The 19032-nt window shown below is 42.0% G+C and overlaps 1 protein-coding gene and 1 long non-coding RNA gene across 4 annotated transcripts in view; both read left to right on the forward strand.

The window, feature by feature from the left end:
• LOC123978972 (transcription factor IIIB 90 kDa subunit-like) overlaps window positions 1-19032 on the forward strand; it is a 167183-nt gene that overhangs the window by 94495 nt on the left and 53656 nt on the right. The gene's annotated exons all lie outside the window — the stretch shown is intronic.
• LOC123978976 lies at window positions 6634-8160 on the forward strand. The gene is made up of 2 exons (XR_006827111.1): window positions 6634-6772; window positions 7925-8160. It is a non-coding gene; the product is annotated as an uncharacterized LOC123978976 (long non-coding RNA).

Raw genomic sequence — 19032 nt, forward strand, 5'->3', positions numbered from 1 at the left:
CACTGTTCGTGTGTGGCTGCGCATTCTTGCATCTGCATATTTCTGAGTGCGTGTGTGTACAGGTGCTGTATGTGTGTGTTGTTCCTCTTTGTGTAAAACAGCGTGAGTGCACGTGTGTCACTTTTTTTGTTGAGGCTGCTTTGTTCTTCTTTCTTTGTTAAGGAGGAAATAGTGTATTTGTTAGGGACTATTTGCAGCGGCGGATTAATAAATCTGGTGTAATAGTGTGTATTTGGGGCAGCAGGACGGTGTATGTGTGTGTGTTCATGGTGAGGAAGGAACATGTCACCCAGTGCAGCGGTGAGGCTCACTGATGGGTTTTAGTTTCAGTTTCTGGACATAAGATAAATCAGGCTCTCGATATTTATTTCCATTGTCTTAAACCTTCAACACCGGCAGAGTGGGGTTGCAGGGGTACAGACAGAAATACTGACCACCTAAGGCTGTGTTTGAAGCAAACCAGTTTGTAAGACGATTCTTCTGAACACGTCTGATGTCAAGACAGTTTGTGCTTGTTCCAAACAGCCACACCTGAAATTCTATTTCCGGTGACGTCACCCTCCCTCCCTGATCTGTATGTTTTGCGCGTCTTTGTAGTCTCATCACCATTACTCTTACAAATGGGGATAATGGTGCACATTTTAGGACACTCTCTCCTCGAAGATATTTGTGATGTTACACGTGAAAAGTGACAAGTAGTTGTGTGAAAACAAAAGCTTAAGAGAGCCACTGCCCTCAACGCCACACACCAGACCAATTACTGCATGAAGTGGACGTGGTCGTCCATTTAGGAAAGTTGCAAACATTGGTGAATGCAACGATCTGACATTGCAGAGGTGTGTGTGTGTGTGTGTGTGTGTGTGTGTGTGTGTGTGTGTGTGTGTGTGTGTGTGTGTGTGTGTGTGTGTGTGTGTGTGTGTGTGTGTGGGGGGGGGGCAGGGAGTTAACATACTGTTCGACCATTTCACAAGCACTTTAAAGCATGCTGACACTCTGCGACCCTCCAGTGCACCTTTATAATTCTTACATACTTTAATAACTGTTCTGGTCTTTAAATGAAATCTGCAAACCACAAACAAAACTGCTTCAAAAGGAAAAACAACAAAACAGCAACTAATGTAATAACAGTGCAGTCTAAATCAAAATCCCTCTGACTTAGGGTGTTTTTATAGTATTTAAATCATTAATGACCCTGATTATTGATAAATAAATGAATATTAAGTGTGTGATAAAGTAAGTTGTAGGGAGGGCTCTTGTGCACTCGGCCCAAGATTCCTGGCCACACACCCCTGTCATGTACAGAGTGGGCGGTCTGAAGACTTCACCACTGTCCCATCTGTCACTGCAACCACTTTACCTCTAGAAAGACCCCTAGAATTTGTGGGTTTCAGAGAAAGCCAATGAGCCATTACCTGACAAAAGCCCAGCAAATGTAATTAAGACAACTGGTTAAACACCAGTTACAACGTAAACTGAAAGGGCATTTTAAATCTCTCAAAAGCGGTTTGAGTTTCTGCTGAGAGCTGCAAGAAAATCACCATGCACAGTTAAAAATCAGTGTGATAATGTCATGGGGGTGGAGAGATTCAATGTCCACACAAGGCATGAGGACAGCAGGACCTCAAAATCTATGCAAAGTGAGACGTCAAGACACCTAATACCAGGATTTATTTGCCAATATCATTTGATCATCAAGAAGGACATTTACAGTCAGAGTCTGGCTGCTCTCGCCTCCAGTGAAGTGGCATGAGCAACTGTTTAGACTGAGGGGGTCAAGTAGGGTGTGTGTGTGTGTGTGTGTGTGTGTGTGTGTGTGTGTGTGTGTGTGTGTGTGTGTGTGTGTGTGTGTGTGTGTGTGTGTGTGTGTGTGTGTGAGAGAGTAAGTTAGAGTCTGGGGCAGCTGGAGCAACACCCACACAAAAAAAAAATAACACCAAGCACTTTTCAGTCTTACAGTATACAAACACACACAGAGAATAAATCTATGGAGGTTTAGTAACACCAAAACTACTGCATGAGAAAAAAGCAAATTCAATATTTAATCAATATGCAAGGTATACTCATTTTACTCAGTCTGTTTGGCCGTTTTCCTCAGAGCACTTGAGAATGTCAGAGGGTGCTTAACAACATTTAGGCTTGAACAGAACTAGCAACCTGAACTTACAAACTGTTAAAAGGTGACAGCGTGCAGCTCTAGTAACATGACTCCTCCAGCATCCTCAAAACTGCACTTACAAATCTGATCCTGAGTGCCCTCAAATCCTGACTCTCAGACTGTCTTCCTTTTAAATTTGTTTTTGTGCTCACTTAAAAGTTTTGTCCGGCTGTGGAAGAAATATTCCAATCTTTTGCTCATACTCAAGTAGAGCTGCAGGTAACAGTTATTTTCATTTTGAATAACCTGCCCAATATTTTTCCAATTAATCATTTGGTTCATAAAATATAACGATAGCGAAAAAAGCAGCTCATAGTTGAGCCCAGAGTGATGTCTTTCTCACATTTGAGCTTGAACCAGTGAAATGTTGCCATTTGTGCATAATAAAGTGACTTGACTTAAACATTTATTAATTATTCAAATTAATGTTGATCACTTTTGGGTCATTAAATATTATTGTTTCCTACACTATGATGTACTTCAGGGTTTTCAAAGTCTGAGACTGTGAGGGACCCTGATTATGTTATTTGGTCCCATATACACTCAACAATTGAGCCAAGATCGCCTAGTATTGCTGTTTGACACAAAAGATTACACCAAATACATAAAAAAAAAAAAGATAAATTTGCATTCAAGTTTCTGACTCTGATAAAGACTGTAAATTTCCCCAAAACTACTGTATCTCTAAACTCTCTTTAACCAATTCACACATATTTAGGCTACTCTATGCCAATGTAAAAACTAATATTAATGTTAGTAATAATGTAAATAATAATAATAATAACGTTTTACTTCCATTCAGTGAGCCTCTCCAGAAACTGTTGGGAGCGCCTCTGGGGAGGCCTGCCGTCCACTTTGAAAACCTTTGATGTACTTCTAAAGTCGTGAGTTAATGCATTTCCCTCCTTTTCCCAACTGGTTTTGTCATTAGTGAGCTTCCATAAACAGACATACTGTAGACACATGCAGAAACACATACAGTGTGAGCTGTGGTGGTTGAGGGGGGGCGGCAGTAAGATTACTCCTGCCAGCCTCTTGGCTTTATCCCCATCCACTTTGTAGCTGTTACCAAACCTCAAACATAGCAACTGAGAGCAGACTGACAGCCGCCTCACTGTTCCTCCACGCAACAGAAAAAACCCCAGCAATGTGTAAATTTCACGCGTGAACCCAAAATAATCAACAACACAGCATCCTCACATATCCACAGCACACTGAAGTGTGACAAAAACACTGCTCAACTGTAGGAGTCTTAATTTAATCACAATTTTAAGTAGAACTAGCTTGAAAACTGTCTTTATTCAAATTGTAAATCAATGATTTTGTCTCAAACAGTAAATGAAGTCAACTGAACCTGATGTGCCAAAAGGTTTACATTTTTAATAAAACCTTATTTAGATTTGGTGACAATACATTTTGGAGATGCACAATGGATTTGTAAAAAAAAAAAAAAAAAGCGAATAATTAAGGTGGAAATTAGATGTGTTATTTCTGCTTAATCTCTCTGCAACCCCTAAATTTTATCTTGTGAGCCCATAGGGGGGCCGGACCCACAGGTTTGGACCTCTGGGATATTGTATCTAACCATTTTCTTTATAGTATTCTGATAGCATTTTTATTTAAAAAAGTGAAAAGTAATTCCACCTCCACATAACTGCAGGTTTATAATGTTGCAGCCAAAATGACCTAATTTCCCCATTTTATTTTAGAATAATCATGGTAACTGTAATATGCCTGGAAACAAGTGTGCATTTCCTGGCGGAAGAGAAGGTGCTGACATTGTGTGTAAGAGGTGGTGATGATTTAGCAGGGCTGAGTGCTGGTGTGGGTGAGCTGTTAGCAGGGAGAGACCAGAATGGGAAGTCTGGGAAAGTCTTAATGACAGACTAGTGGCGAGACGAGACACAGAGTCATAACCATGAATCACATTGTAATTAATGACCAGGTTCCCATGGTCGGGGCTTGTTTGATGGTAAAACAAAAGCTATCTGGACCACGCAAGCGTTATTTACACACACATTAGACAGATTAAGATTGGGGGAGGCGGGGGAGAGACAGGGGGGGCAAGGTTAAAGGGAGCTGCTCATGTGAAGTTTGTGATAAGAGGAGGGTATTAACATGACCAGCAGGTAACGTGGAGACGAGATGAACTGGAGCTAATGAGGGTGTGTGGGACCAGCTGGCTGGCTTTCTGCAAAGTGAAGGGGAGGGCCAAAGGTCCAGCTAATGATAGCCTCGGCCCCTCCAAACTACACCGGGGTCACACAGTAATAAAGCAGGGTCTGCCTGCATGAAGACGTTGCACACTGTAAATCATGTGGTCGCTGCGCGCCTGCTCGTGAACTTATAGTCATCTCTCTCTCACTCGTTTTCTCACCTTCAGAACAATGAGTCATGCAGTCAGTTTCTCACAGGAAAGGAGAGAAAGAGGTGATAAAAAATTATGAGAACAGCATCCAAAGATCTCTGAAGGATTATGGGATACTGTTGGTGCTGCAATAAAAACAAAACAAAAAAGTTGTTTTAAATGTTTATGATGCTTCCTTTTTTTGCCACGCCACCAGGGAAGGTCAGGGTTTGCATTAGAAATCTGGTACAGATATTCATGGTCCCAGAGGAGGACTTCAATCAACATTTTAATTTATCCAATACTTTGATTTATGACCAAATCCCTGCAATGACATTCTCATCAGCCTCAGCTGTACTTTGTAAAACTTTTGTATTAGTGTAGCAAATGTTAGCATGCCGACACGCTATTTTGGCAAACCTGCAACACATTGTGACTCCCAACTCTTCACAAATGGACGCTTGGGCAAGACCCCTTGACGTCGCCTTTTAACCCCCCGTGTAGCCTTTTTTTAGTTTTTGCATGTGTAGCGTGCGGTGAATTTAGCAAGAATAAACATGAAACTTTCAAAAAGTCTAACAAGACTGGAAACTAGCAGTTAACATTGTGAAACGTTGCAATTTGGTTTAATTTAAGTTTAAGCAACGAAACTACTCTTTGGGTTAAAATAACTACGTTAGTCATGTAAATTAAGTGACTTAACTAAGAATCAATGTTGAACACACCAGTCCACCTCAACCAACTGTTTAATGTATACTAGCATTCAACAATTACACTAAAGCCCCTTTTCCACTGCACCGTACCCCCCCCCCCATTGTGGAAAAGTTGTACCTGTACCTTCTTCCGGCAACTTTTTTTCGGATCACCTCTGTCCACTAAATCCACTATTGAGAAGTTTTGAGGTGAGAAATCAGCTGTGTAGATTCCGAATATTGACAGTTTTACGAGAAGTGATGGCGGAACAAAAATGTGCTTGAATATTTTCAGAGTTGAGGAGCTACGCAAGTGGCTGCGGGGGGAAGCCTGCGCCAACCCGGGGGAGGAGCATGTGAGGCCGACCAGCCGCCCGCTCACAGAGCCCTCTGCTCCCACCATCATACAGACCGCTGCAGCAACAACGGCACCTTTTAACTTAAATAAAGAGACTTAAATCAAGCTGTGTGTAAATCGCTGGTGTGTGTGTGTGTCGCATTGAACATTACATCGCGGCAGTTGTGTGTGATGACCAGTTACTATCTCTGGGTTCTATCTGCAATGGAAAACGGGTCGAAGCAAGTTGAGCTGGTACAGGTAATGGGAAAAACACCATAAAGGGCAAAACTGATGCCAAGGGCTCTTCACCAAGCGTCCATGTGTAAGGACTTGGGCCATGGTACACATTACCTGTCAAACATCATCATTTATGTAATGTTTGGGGTTACGAGTTTATATGTAGCCTAAAAGCCAAAGTGTTTTGTGTTTGAACTTGAAAGAAAAATAAGAAAACATGAAACAAACAAAGGTTGGAGAAACTGGTTAAAAAGCCAGAAGAGTTAAGATTTGCCAAGTATGTTTTGCAGTAAATGGAATAAATAAATTGGTGTGGTTTTACAAGGCCCAAATTTGTCATGCATACTACTACTACATTTGCAAAACATTACGGATTTGGTAAACAGTTGCAATTTAATATTCAAGATGAGTAAATACATCAAAACACTTGTAAATATATTACAAAATGAATTAGTAAACAATATTTGCAAGGTGTGTATTATTTTCTGTATACACATTTATAGTAGTCTGTTTCAGTGATCCAATCAAAGTAATTTCTAAAAAAGTCTAGATGCAGGATGATGTAAGTAAATATGTATCAAACACAATAACTCACTGCCTGCACTTACAAACACGTTTGTAGTTAATTATACCAACATCTACTTAAAGTACAGTATCTCGGTTACCCACAGACGTCAGACTCTCCTCTGTTTACTCACCACACTGTGCACAAACACACGCACCGCCTTTCACAACAAAAGACACCACACAGTACAACGGCAGAGGAAAACAAAGCTGGAGGGTTTTCATACCGCTTATCTGTCTTTACATTCTGAGGAAGGTTGAAACGTTTTAACTCAAATCAAGAGACAGCTGTGTGTGGGTTGCGTTGAACATTACTTTGCGGCAGTTGTGTGTGGCATTGCTATGACGACCAGCTACATTGAGGGTTACTATCTTTGGGTACTATATCCAACGGAAAATGGAGGACGGCGGGCCAACGCCGAGTCGAGCTGGTACCGGTAATGGAAAAACAGCTTTAGTAAATTATGGTCCCATTTAGAGGAAAATAGACCAGAAAGCAGGGGAGGCTTTAGGGCGGGGCTACCATGTGAGTGACAAGTCGCTACCAGGATAGCGACTTGTCGTGCACATTGAAGTAGCGCTGTTGAAAAAACTTATTAGGAGTCTGCTGTTCATTTTTCCATTAAGCACGTTTTGTTTTAAGCCCGTTTGACACTTGCCAAAATTAGCATCCCAGTTAATGAATTACGGATGCACCTTCCTAACCAAGCTCGCCAACGCCACTCTCTAGTCCAAATACGGTCACGTCTGGTGTGTGGTTTCCAAAAAACCAAGATGGCGACGGCCAAAATGCCAAACTCATAGGTTCACAAACCAATGGGTGACGTCACGGTGGCTACGTCCACTTCCTTTATACCGTCAGTGGTTAGCATGCTGACGAATTAACTTAGTAAATTAGTAAGAGTCGGATGGCAGAAACACTTTTTGGGGTCAACAAACTTCTTAAAGTTGCAGTTTAGCACCATTTGTTGGACCAGTATTCTTCTTTTGCCTATAACCTTTCAAGCAAATAAACATTCAAGAATATTTTTTTTTTCAAGCTGTAAATCCTGCTTTCAATGTCGTGTTAAAATAAAATGTCTACAGAGCAGCTAAAAGTCGGCACAGACTGAACCCACGTACGGCCCGCAGCTGAGAGTGAGCTTCAACACTTGATATGATTAGTGGGTGGAATTTTACTCCAAGAGAAGTTTCCACCCACTGCGTGCGGCGCTTTTGTCACATCTCACAGCCTCACACTGTTCCTCTCTGGGCCACACAATCAGCTGCGAGAGCCCGGACACTTCACACACCGACAAAATGGAGCTATTTTCAGCCGGCGTCAGAGGGGAGCTCTCTGGAAAATGTATACATTGTGTTAGATCGGTGTGGCGTGTGTGTCAGGGTTAATTTAGTCTGGAGCAAGTGTGTGTGTGTGTGTGTGTGTGTGTGTGTGTGTGTGTGTGTGTGTGTGTGTGTGTGTGTGTGTGTGTGTGTGTGTGTGTGTGTGTGTGTGTGTAAATGTTTGCATGCATGAATGTATGTGTATACATGTGTCTCTTTTATGTGCATGCCTACATGCTTTCATTGATGTGATTATGTGTGTGCAGCTTTGCAGGATGGCGTTAGCTCAGTCTGTGGGGACTTGGCTGGAGAACCAAAGAGTCGCCGGTTTGAGTCCAGCATGACCCACTGCTGAAGGCTCCGCTGAGTGAGGCACTGAACTCCTAAACTGCTCCCCGGGCACTGCACAATGGCTGGATGGATGGATGGGTTAAATGCAGAAAACAAAAAATTTCACATTGGGACCAATAAAGTATAATAAATTAATACTTTTATACTCTAACCAAAAGGTTTTAATACAGAAGCCTCTTTAGATCTTTGCATTAAAACCATTTTTGTTAGTGTAAAGAACCCAGAAAATGGTTTATTGTACTGTACATTCAGTCATGATCAATAGTTCGATCATTCTTTTTGGTGCCACAGAGAAGACTTTTTAGCACCATGGCTGTTTTTTGTACATTTTTTTATCCATTGCATAGTGAATTTTTAGGTGTTTAATGCAGTCTTTGTTGTGCGTTCATTTCACAGATGAACTTAAAGATAATTGCAACCTGTTTGGAATAAGTAAACCTTCAGTAAGAAAAAAGTTATTACCTTTCATTTAATCAAAAGGCATGTTGTTCTAGCTTCCATAGTAATGCAGTTACGACCAGTGAAAAATATCCATATTGGTACACTCAGACATTTAAGGCCACATTTGATTTATTCCCTTCTCATATTGTATATTTGCGTGTTTGTCTTCTCAAGCTTCTTAATGCACTGGCTTTTGGCAGCTGACAGTCAGTTCTTGCATGATGGTGGGATTTTAAATGCACGGCCAAGGAGAGATTTTGAATAGGTTCCAGCTCGCAACCGCAGCACCACATGACAATAACACAACTTGGACAACACAAACATAAATGCAGCACAGCGTTGGATCACAGATCGAAGGCCCATTTCAAGTCTTTGAAAGGTTACTTTGATGGTAATGAAAATCTGCCTAATAAATTAAAGTCAAGCAACCTGAATACCACAGAAAATGATTGTAGAAAGTCTATGCTTAGGCATCATTGCCAGTCACGTACTTAAAACATCTGATGCCACCAGTACTGTGCTTTAGTGTCCAAATCAGCAGTAAAATTGGAAAAGACTGCTGCAATTTGTACTGATTGAATGAATTTCTAAATGTCTACTTCTCTCTGTATGAGCGCTGCTGTTTAAATTAAAACATGATCGCTGACAGATACTAGAGGAACTACAGGAATCTTTAGACTAAGATCACTACTCTACTACTCAAAACTCCCTTGAAAAACAGTTTGTTTCCTGGGTGTACGGGTCCAACACCAGTCAAATCTAATTTTTTTCCCCCCAACAGGAGAAACAACTGAGATCTTCAACACTGGACACACATATTTATCCTGATGTGTCCACGACAACACTGATAATACTTATTCTAAATTACAGATGAGGTCCTTTCCTCATGATGTGCTTATGCCATCTTTGGATGAAACATGTCAGTCAGTCAGGTTGTAGTGAACATGAAACAAAATACTATAAAGGACCAAAGAGATTCTTTAAAAAACTGTGTAGCTTTCAAGTGAAACTGAACGAACTTGCTGACATTTCATGGTTTGTTGTATTCTTGTAACTAACTCCTGCTTCATTGTTGTTTCCATACATCTGCTGTCACAAAGCAATAGTAGCTCTGATTCTGCATGGTTATATTATATATATATATATATATTTTTTTTTAGTTTTATGAACCTTGGGTCCTTGAAAACATTATATAATAAAGAACACTTTCAGGAAGGTAGGGGGAAAGTTTCTGCTTGTGATGTGGGAGTCTGAACAATCAGGATGAATAGCTGACATGTGAAGTCAGGTCAACAAGCGCTAACACGTTGCAGCTAATCAGCTACTCAGCAGAAAGGCCAGCATGGTGTTGCCAGGCCAATCCGCCCTCGAGTGACGACCTGCCCTTCTATCATCAACAGCAGCAGCTTGGGGGCCTCACAGCCAGCAGGAAGGCCAGGGGAGCAGTGAACCACCACCAGCAGAAACAGAGGTGGTTTTTATGACGCCGCCAAACGTGCAACGAGTGTGTTTACATCATGATCTGCGTTAGGAGGTGGTGTTTCCACTTGCGTACGTGGTATCGTTCAGGTGTTGTTTGTCTGAGTGCCGGGAATCGCGTGCATGCATGTGTGTACCTCCGTGTGTTTGTGCGTTAGGTTGTGTTCGGCTCTGCACCGTCTGCAGCCAAACAAGCATTGAATCGCTCTCTTCGTGCGTTCAGTGAGGCGAAGGAGCAAACAAACAGCTGGTCCCACATGTCCTAATAAGAGAGTGGCTGACTGGCAGAACATCCCTTCCACCCCGCTGCAGATTAGATTACACTCTTCAAGGCTCCTGACTTTGCCTGGCGTGGCCTCTTCGTCTCATTAGTCCGTCTACTTCAGAAACCGCTGCTACAAACTTCCTTGGTTAAAGGTGCACTCCACTGAAAATCTGTCTGTGGTTCGGGTTTTTGACCGCTGGTCGGATAAAATCTGAAGACAGCACTTTGAGGGTAACTGATTTTCTGACACCAATAAATTAATAGAAATAATAAACACACTTTGTTCCTTTTTTTAAATTCTACTTTCTACTTGTAAAACCGTGTACAGAGAGCATCTTCCATACAAGAACTTCCTTCAGGATAAATAAAGTTTGAGTAGTGGAGAAATGACAGTGTAACATGGATCAGTGGCAGAGAAGGGGATCATGCTGCAGAAGTGGTTTGAGAGGTTTCTACAGACAGAAAGACAGACACAAAGGTTTTACTGCCACCTTTCAGGTCTAGAGGCAGTGAGTACTCGATACTCAGAAGTATCTCTTCGTGCAGTATTCCAGTATCAGGTTTCCCTTTCTAAGTATTTGAAGAGAAACAAATTCTGAGGAACCCTTAAATCGAGGCACTGAACAGGCAGCTGCCAGGTGGGAGTGAAAGTAAAAGCATATTCTTACCAAACATGTGTTGTAGCGGCTCATTTGAAATCTGGGATGCTAACTCCTCTCATTCCGATGAGGAGATGAGAATTATGGAATCTAAACTGGGAATCACCAAACAACCCAGCACCAGTGTACACACAAGTTCAAATTAAGACAATCCAAGACATGGATCTACATATCTAAGGAACTGCTGCCAGAAGCCATGTTCATTCATAAAGGTGCACACTGGAGTAGCAAATAAAGTCACCTTAGTGTAGTTTCTCTGTAATAGTCTTTCACTCCTATACTAGAAAACAAACAAATAATAGCAGCAGCCAACTAGTGAACAGAGCTGAACCTGTCCACAGTTTTCAGACTGGAGCAACATGGTGGCCGAGTAGGGAATGTTACCAATCCATTAAAGTTTGATTTTAGACCAATAGAAGGGCCTAGCTGTAGACGTGTAATCTTAATGGAGCTCTTGATTTTCTAAACTGCGTTGGTGCATTTCTCCTTCCACTTCAGCCTTGTCTAGCCTGGACACCGTTCCTTAAAGAAGTGGTATTATGCTCATTTTCCAGGTTCAAAATCCTACTTAGGGGGTTGTACCAGAACAGGTTTAATAAAAAAATAAAAAATAAAAAAAATATAACACCAACCAACCACACACCATATTTTTTGTCATACTGCACATTTCCGCAGCTCCTCTTTTCACCCTGTGTTGAAGGCTTTGGTTTAGCTATGGAGTGATACATCTCGTCTCTAAATGATCTTTGTTGGGAGTTGCACATGCGCACTTCCTAGTTAAGGACTGCTAGCCAGCGAGAGCGAGAGTTTATTATTATTTATTATTATAGTTATTTATTTGTAACAATTTGCAAATATATCTTTCACCCGTAAAGTTTTAACTGAGCTCTGTCTCTACATCACAGGAACAACTTTATGTCCACTGCCTGCCTGGAGGGTAGCTAGTGTTTGGAAGGGAGAGGAGAGCTGTGAGCTGCAGCTCACTGTTTTTCCACCGCTGTTTTTGCAAACCTGTTACATACACAAAAAAGGAATATAACTCAAAAAAGCCAAAAAGCATAACACCACCTCTTTAAAACCTGACAAAACACATTGATTATTAACCCCCCACCCCCCGTTAAAAAATCACTTCAGAAACCTATAGGTGACAGCAAAGATACTGCAGCCATTTTTATTCTGAGCTCTATGTTTCTGAAACAAGTTATCTATGTTGTATTATAAAACCAACATCACCTGAGACATCAGACCAAACAGAACTTTACATACAATACAAAAGTGTAAAGTTCAAAATAGAGCTGATCTGAACCCAAGCTTGACTTGTTTGTCTCCATGCTCACAGCTTCTCAGAGTGACAGGTAAAAGGAAAGCATGGCATATAACATCCGATACAGCCAACTTCCTAAGAAGAAGTAGTACTGAGTGATTGTTTAGATAAGAATCCTGCATATCATGATGTTAGCTGATCAACAGACAGAAACACTGAGTGGGAATGTATGCCAGAGACTCTGGAAAATCCCAGAGGTTAAATGTTACAACAAAACAAAACGGTTTCAGACTTATTTTCAGTGAGGAACTTGGTCTTAGTTGTATTCCAATTGGCACTGAAACAATTTCAGAGTCATTCATTTTAATTTGCTGAAGCCTGTAATCCAGTGTTTAGTTCTGCACTCAGCCCCTGAACATGGATACTGTGTGCAAGCTGAAGACAGAGCTGGTTAAATGAACAAATCTGAACAATACTGGTGAGGACACCTGTTCGTTCATGTGGTGTCTGGTAGGTTGTAAGGATCTAATGTTATGGATGTCATGTGCTGTAAATCTGTCAGTCCCTGCTTTTAACTCTATTTTTACCCGCCATGTTGTGCCAGAGAAAGAAGTCCATATGTTGTCAGTGTAATGGACAGTAAAGTTGTCAGATTTGCAGAATGGATGAGTGAAGGCTGGAGATGTGTGATGGATAGGAAGTGTGGAGGAGACAACTAGGCTAAAAAAAAAAAACGAAAAAAAAAAGGCGAATCGTTCTTTACTTTCAAAGGTTAATTTTAATCAGTTTTAATCAGTTTCTGCACTACATGGGGATGAGTTGGTGTTGGAGTTCCCAGTATTGTACATGGTTAAGGTTTTACAACTACTAAAAGTTTGAATTCCCTGATATGAGTTTCACCAAGGATCCTGTGTCCATATGACAGACTCACAAGATTCTAAACATCAAAGATCATAAAGGGGATCTTCAAAAGGACAGGAAGCTTCCAGCTAATGATAATCCTGTTTAGTGATCAGAGGAACTGTCTTTACTCCACCTTCACCAACCACAGAGTCTTGCTCAGAAGCACTTCAGTAAAGCAGGAACATGTTGTGCCCACTGCCAACTACTACCCAGGTCTGGAGGACTCTGGATGTGTGTCACCTCTCTGGAGGGTGATTTTGGGCGAGTGTGGTTTGGGGGGTTTGCTGATGTGCTGTTGACAGTGTGTTCGGGACAGAGGCAGCTGGGAATGCAGAGCCAGCGGTCCTCTGTGTCTCACTAATCAGGTCTGTCCTGTTGATGGCCGCTACCAGCCACAACCACTTCGTTTCTCTCACAAATCTTTAGTTTAGAAGGAGAAATTCTAATGTCTTGTAGGGTATTAAAAAATTGCAATTTAATATTTTTTTTAACAGCTGTAGATATAACATTACACTCTTTGCTGTTGGTTTGTTATATCTTGCAGATTTCCACTTTATTTTCTTTTTAGTCCCCATCTCAGTTAGTCTGCTTGCAGGGGAGTTTCACTGCGATTTCCCACAGATTTAATTTTTAGGCTTAGTTGAAATCTAACTAGATTTCTCCTGGTGAAAGATGAATTCTTGTCATGTACAGGTGCTGGTCATATAATTAGAATATCATCAAAAAGTTGATTTATTTCAGTAATTCCATTCAAAAAAGTGAAACTTGGATATTATATTCATTCATTACACACAGACTGATATATTTCAAGTGTTTATTTCATGTAATTGTGATGATTAAAACTAACAACTAATGAAAATCCCAAATTCAGTATCTCAGAAAATAAGAATATTACTTATGACCAATACAAAAAAAAAGGATTTTTAGAAATGTTGGCCAACTGAAAAGTATGAACATGAAAAGTATGAGCATGTACAGCACTCAGTACTTAGTTGGGGCTCCTTTTGCCTGAATTACTGCAGCAATGCGGCGTGGCATGGAGTCCATCAGTCTGTGGCACTGCTCAGGTGTTATGAGAGCCCAGGTTGCTCTGATAGTGGCCTTCAGCTCTTCTGCATTGTTGGGTCTGGCGTATCGCATCTTCCTCTTCACAATACCCCATAGATTTTCTATAGGGTTAAGGTCAGGCCAGTTTGCTGGCCAATTAAGAACAGGGATACCACGGTCCTTAAACCAGGTACTGGTAGCTTTGGCACTGTGTGTAGGTTGGAAAATGAAATCTGCATCTCCATAAAGTTGGTCAGCAGCAGGAAGCATGAAGTGCTCTAAAACTTCCTGGTAGACGGCTGCGTTGACCTTGGACCTCAGAAAACACAGTGGACCAACACCCAGCAGATGACATGGCACCCCAAACCATCACTGACTGTGGAAACTTTACACTGGACTTCAAGCAACGTGGATTCTGTGCCTCTCCTCTCTTCCTCCAGACTCTGGGACCTTGATTTCCAAAGGAAATGCAAAATTTACTATCAGAGAACATAACTTTGGACCACTCAGCAGCAGTCCAGTCCTTTTTGTCTTTAGCCCAGGTGAGACGCTTCTGACGCTGTGTCTTGTTCAAGAGTGGCTTGACATAAGGAATGCGACAGCTGAAACCCATGTCTTGCATACGTCTGTGCGTGGTGGTTCTTGAAGCACTGACTCCAGCTGCAGTCCACTCTTTGTGAATCTCCCCCACATTTTTGAATGGGTTTTGTTTCACAATCCTCTCCAGGGTGCGGTTATCACTATTGCTTGTACACGTTTTTCTACCACATCTTTTCCTTCCCTTCGCCTCTCTATTAATGTGCTTGGACACAGAGCTCTGTGAACAGCCAGCCTCTTTAGCAATGACCTTTTGTGTCTTGCCCTCCTTGTGCAAGGTGTCAACGGTCGTCTTTTGGACAAGTCAGCGGTCTTCCCCATGATTGTGTAGCCTACAGGACTAGACTGAGAGACCATTTAAAGGCCTTTGGTGTTTTGAGTTAATTAGCTGATTAGAGGGTGGCACCAGGTGTCTTCAATATTGAACCTTTTCACAATATTCTAATTTTCTGAGATACTGATTTTGGGGTTTTCATTAGTTGTCAGTTATAATCATCAAAATTAAAAGGAATGAACATTTGAAATATATCAGTCTGTGTGGAATGAATGTATACATTATACAAGTTTCACTTTTTGAATGGAATTACTGAAATAAATCAACTTTTTGATGATATTCTAATTATATGACCAGCACCTGTACATTCCACCTCAGGCCTGTGTTAGTGAGGCGTTACTACACCTGGCCGACCAGATAACTAACGCGGAGAAGAAACATCCAGACTCCCTGCTCGTTGTTCTCGTGGACTTCAACAGAGCAAACCTCAGCCATGAACTCCCAAAGTACAGACAGCATATCACGTGTCCCACCAGGGACACTAACACACTGGACCACTGCTACACTACATTGAAGGACGCCTATCGCTCTGTCCCCCGTGCAGCCTTAGGACTCTCTGATCACTGCCTGGTTCATCTTATCCAGACATACAGGCAGAAACTGAAACCTGCTAAACCTGTTGTAAAGATTGAGAAGATGGACCGAGTCAAAGCTGGAGTTACAGGCCTGCTTTGATGGAGTGTTTTTGAGGCTGCAGCCACTGACCTGAACGACACTGACATCCTACATCGGTTTTTGTGAGGACATGTGTGTGCAGACTAAAACCTTCCGCATATACAACTAAAAACCCTGGTTCACAGCGAAACTCATGTAGCTTCGTCAGACCAAGGAGGAGGCCTGTACCAGGCCAGGAACACTCTAAGGAGGTCAAAGCAGCAAAGAGATGCTACGCTGAAAAGCTTCACCGCTCAGAGCCAGCGACCCTGCGTCAGTGTGGAGAGGCCTGCGGTCACTCACTCAGTCAATACAGGAGACCATCGCCCAACTCTACTGGTACTCAACGACTGGCTTATGAGCTGAATGAGAAGCCCACTGTCACACCCCTCCCCAACTCCAACACCATCTTCAAACAGTCACCTTCCCCCACTGCCACGCTCTCACCCCCCCTCTCTGACCCCTCTCCTGCACTCGTGATCTGTGCAGACGATGTGCGCCATCTCGTCCAGAGGCAGAAGATCAGGAAGGCTCCTGGCCCAGATGGTGTGTCTCCATCTTGACTGAAAATCTGTGCAGACCAGCTGACCCCCATCTTTACACAGATCTTCAACAGATCACTGGAGCTGTGTGAAATTCCCTCCTACAGGCCCATCGCCCCGACATCTGAAAGACTGGTGTTAGCCCGCCTGAAGGAAATTACAGACCCCCTGCAGTTTGCCTACAGGGCTAACTGGTCAGTGGATGATGCTGTCAACTTGGGACTGCATCACATCCTGCAGCACCTCGACTCCAGGGACATATGCAAGGATCCTATTCGTGGACTTCAGCTCGGCGTTCAACACCATCATCCCGGACATCCTCGGCACCAAACTCACCCAGCTCACTGTGCCAGCCTCCACCTGTCAGTGGATCACAAACTTCCTGTCTGACAGGAGTCAGCAGGTGAGACTGGGGAACATAACATCCAGCACCTGGACTATCAGCGCTGGCGCCCCCCAGGGGTGTGTGCTCTCCCCCCTGCTCTTCACCCTGTACACCACCAATGATCAGCTGGCTCTCTGGTGCGGTCGGAAGAAGCTGGAGCTTAACACGCTCTAAACTGTGGAGATGACCGTGGACTTCAGGAGGATCCCCCCCACTCTGCCCCCCATCACCATACTCAACAGCCCTGTGTCTGCTGTGGAATCCTTCAGGTTTCTGGGATCCACTATATCCACTGAAGATGTAGAGCTTTAAAAACACCACAAATATATCATTTTATTTTTAAAAAGGCTCAGTAATGACCTAAAACAGATTGTCAATGTAGTTTTTAGCAAACATGGACTCAAACAGGCAGAGATGGTGCGTTTGTTGGGACTATTTTCTGCAGCAGATTAATATACGTTTGGAAAGTATTAATACTTTAGTATTTCTATCCGCAGGACTGAGTCAGAATAAACTACAGTGAGTGTTTTCGTGGTGAGTATTTTTGTAAATATTTGATTATATCTGTTCATGTGACTCATGAGGTGTACTCAGTTTTGTTTCCAGTGGTTTAGACACTAACGGCTGTGTGATGTGTTATTTTGAGGGGACAGCAAATTTCCACAAGCATTATATATATTATACAAGCTGCACGCTCACTACTTATCTACTTAAGTATCAGTCAATATTTACAAAATGTGAGGGGTGTACTCACTTTTGTGAGATGCTGTAACTTTATGAAGCATTTTCCAAAACGTACATATTCATAAGATAGAAACAAGTAGGATGCAGTTTGCCTACCGGACTCTGATTGTCCACCAAAGCCTATCTGCATAAATCTTCCCTCTCCCCCGTTCTGTGTCCGGGGGGGAGGAAGAGGAGGAGGAGCAGGTGGTTGTGTGGGCGTACACTCAGTCTGGGCTCCTCCAAGGTCAGGGAGGTCACGTTTTAATGGGCTCTCCCGGCCCGCTCGTGTCAGCGAGAATCTAGCACTCTATTTATTGCCTAGGCTGGCTGGTTATTTCTCCGGGACAGAGCTGGCACCAGGCCTTATTACCTCATTCTACTGCAGAGAAGGACTTTACAACAGGGGTGGTGGTTGTTGTTTTTGTTTTTGCATTTGAGGCACTTCGATCGGATCCATACACGTCTCAGCATGAGTGCGACAGTAGAACAGGAGGCAAAGGGCGAACGCTGCAGATAAAACATGTCTTCACTGTTTGGATCCTCTTTTCTTTAAGTCCAGAAAGCCAGGGCTTGTGCGACGAGCAGGCCAGTGCCAGTTCATTCTTTCTTACTGGACCCAGATTTGCATATGTAATAGTATAAAGTTTAGCGCTGTGATTTGGCCAAAGATATTATTTTAAATAGTTTTACATTTACCACTACAAATAACATTGATTTTTGTGGCGTCATTATCAAAGTGTTTTCCCTTAAAATATTTTTATCCTCTAGTACAGAGGGTTTCAAAGTGGGAGGCGGGTCTCCCCAGGGTGCTCCAAACTGTTTCAGGGGAGGCTTAGTAAATCAAGTTATCAGAAGTAGATCACATAGAAAAGACTTAGTGTGGTATCGGGTGAGAGTTTAGAGATACAGTACGTCGTTTTGGGGAATTTTACAGTTTTTCCCATCCAATGCCAGGACAGACCTTTGTTTTTTTTTTTGTTATGTTAACGGCAATATCAGGCTATCTTGGCTCAATTGTTGAGTGTCTGTGATTATATAACAGATTCATGATCGTACGGTTGGGCAATATGGCCAAAAAACATTTTGTGTTATTCGATATTGGTAATTATCAGGATAAATGTCAAATCATTATTTCTTTGAACTTTAAAGGCTGATTTTTGCCCCTGAGTGAAAATTGAAGGGCCAGATGGTTAATTGTTTTGGTTAAACTTTTCTTTATGGTCAGAACAAACACTTAAGTTAACAAAAATTAAGTGCTAATTTGCTCGTGATTCTAATTAATTCATTTTTAATTCTAATTAAATCAAATATTTATTTAACGATGTGTTGAACATTTGTTATATTGTTATTGAGGAAAATTATTTTGCAATTAATTATAATTTTTTTGTGAGGGGGCACGTTTTTCCAAGCTTCGTCTTTGAGGAGGGAGTCCCGGACTTTGAAAACCTGATCTGGTGCTAAAACAATATGACATCTAATGAGTAATGACATATTTTGATTATTAAGTCACTTAATAGAGGTTTTGCCTGGTTCTTTATAGTATTACAAATGAAATATATAGTTTTTTTCCACTTAAACCTAAAAGCAGTACTGTGAAGTCTTCACTGCGATGTTTCCGAGTTTAACACCATCTGATTTGCTCCTGTGCTAACCGATTTGTATCTGGCAACTGTCCCACACTGTAAAAGTCCTGGACAAATAGATAAACTGTTGTTTGTCAAGACGTA

This window comes from Micropterus dolomieu, linkage group LG11 (assembly GCF_021292245.1).
Source record: "Micropterus dolomieu isolate WLL.071019.BEF.003 ecotype Adirondacks linkage group LG11, ASM2129224v1, whole genome shotgun sequence".
Classification (NCBI taxonomy): Eukaryota; Metazoa; Chordata; class Actinopteri; order Centrarchiformes; family Centrarchidae; genus Micropterus; species Micropterus dolomieu.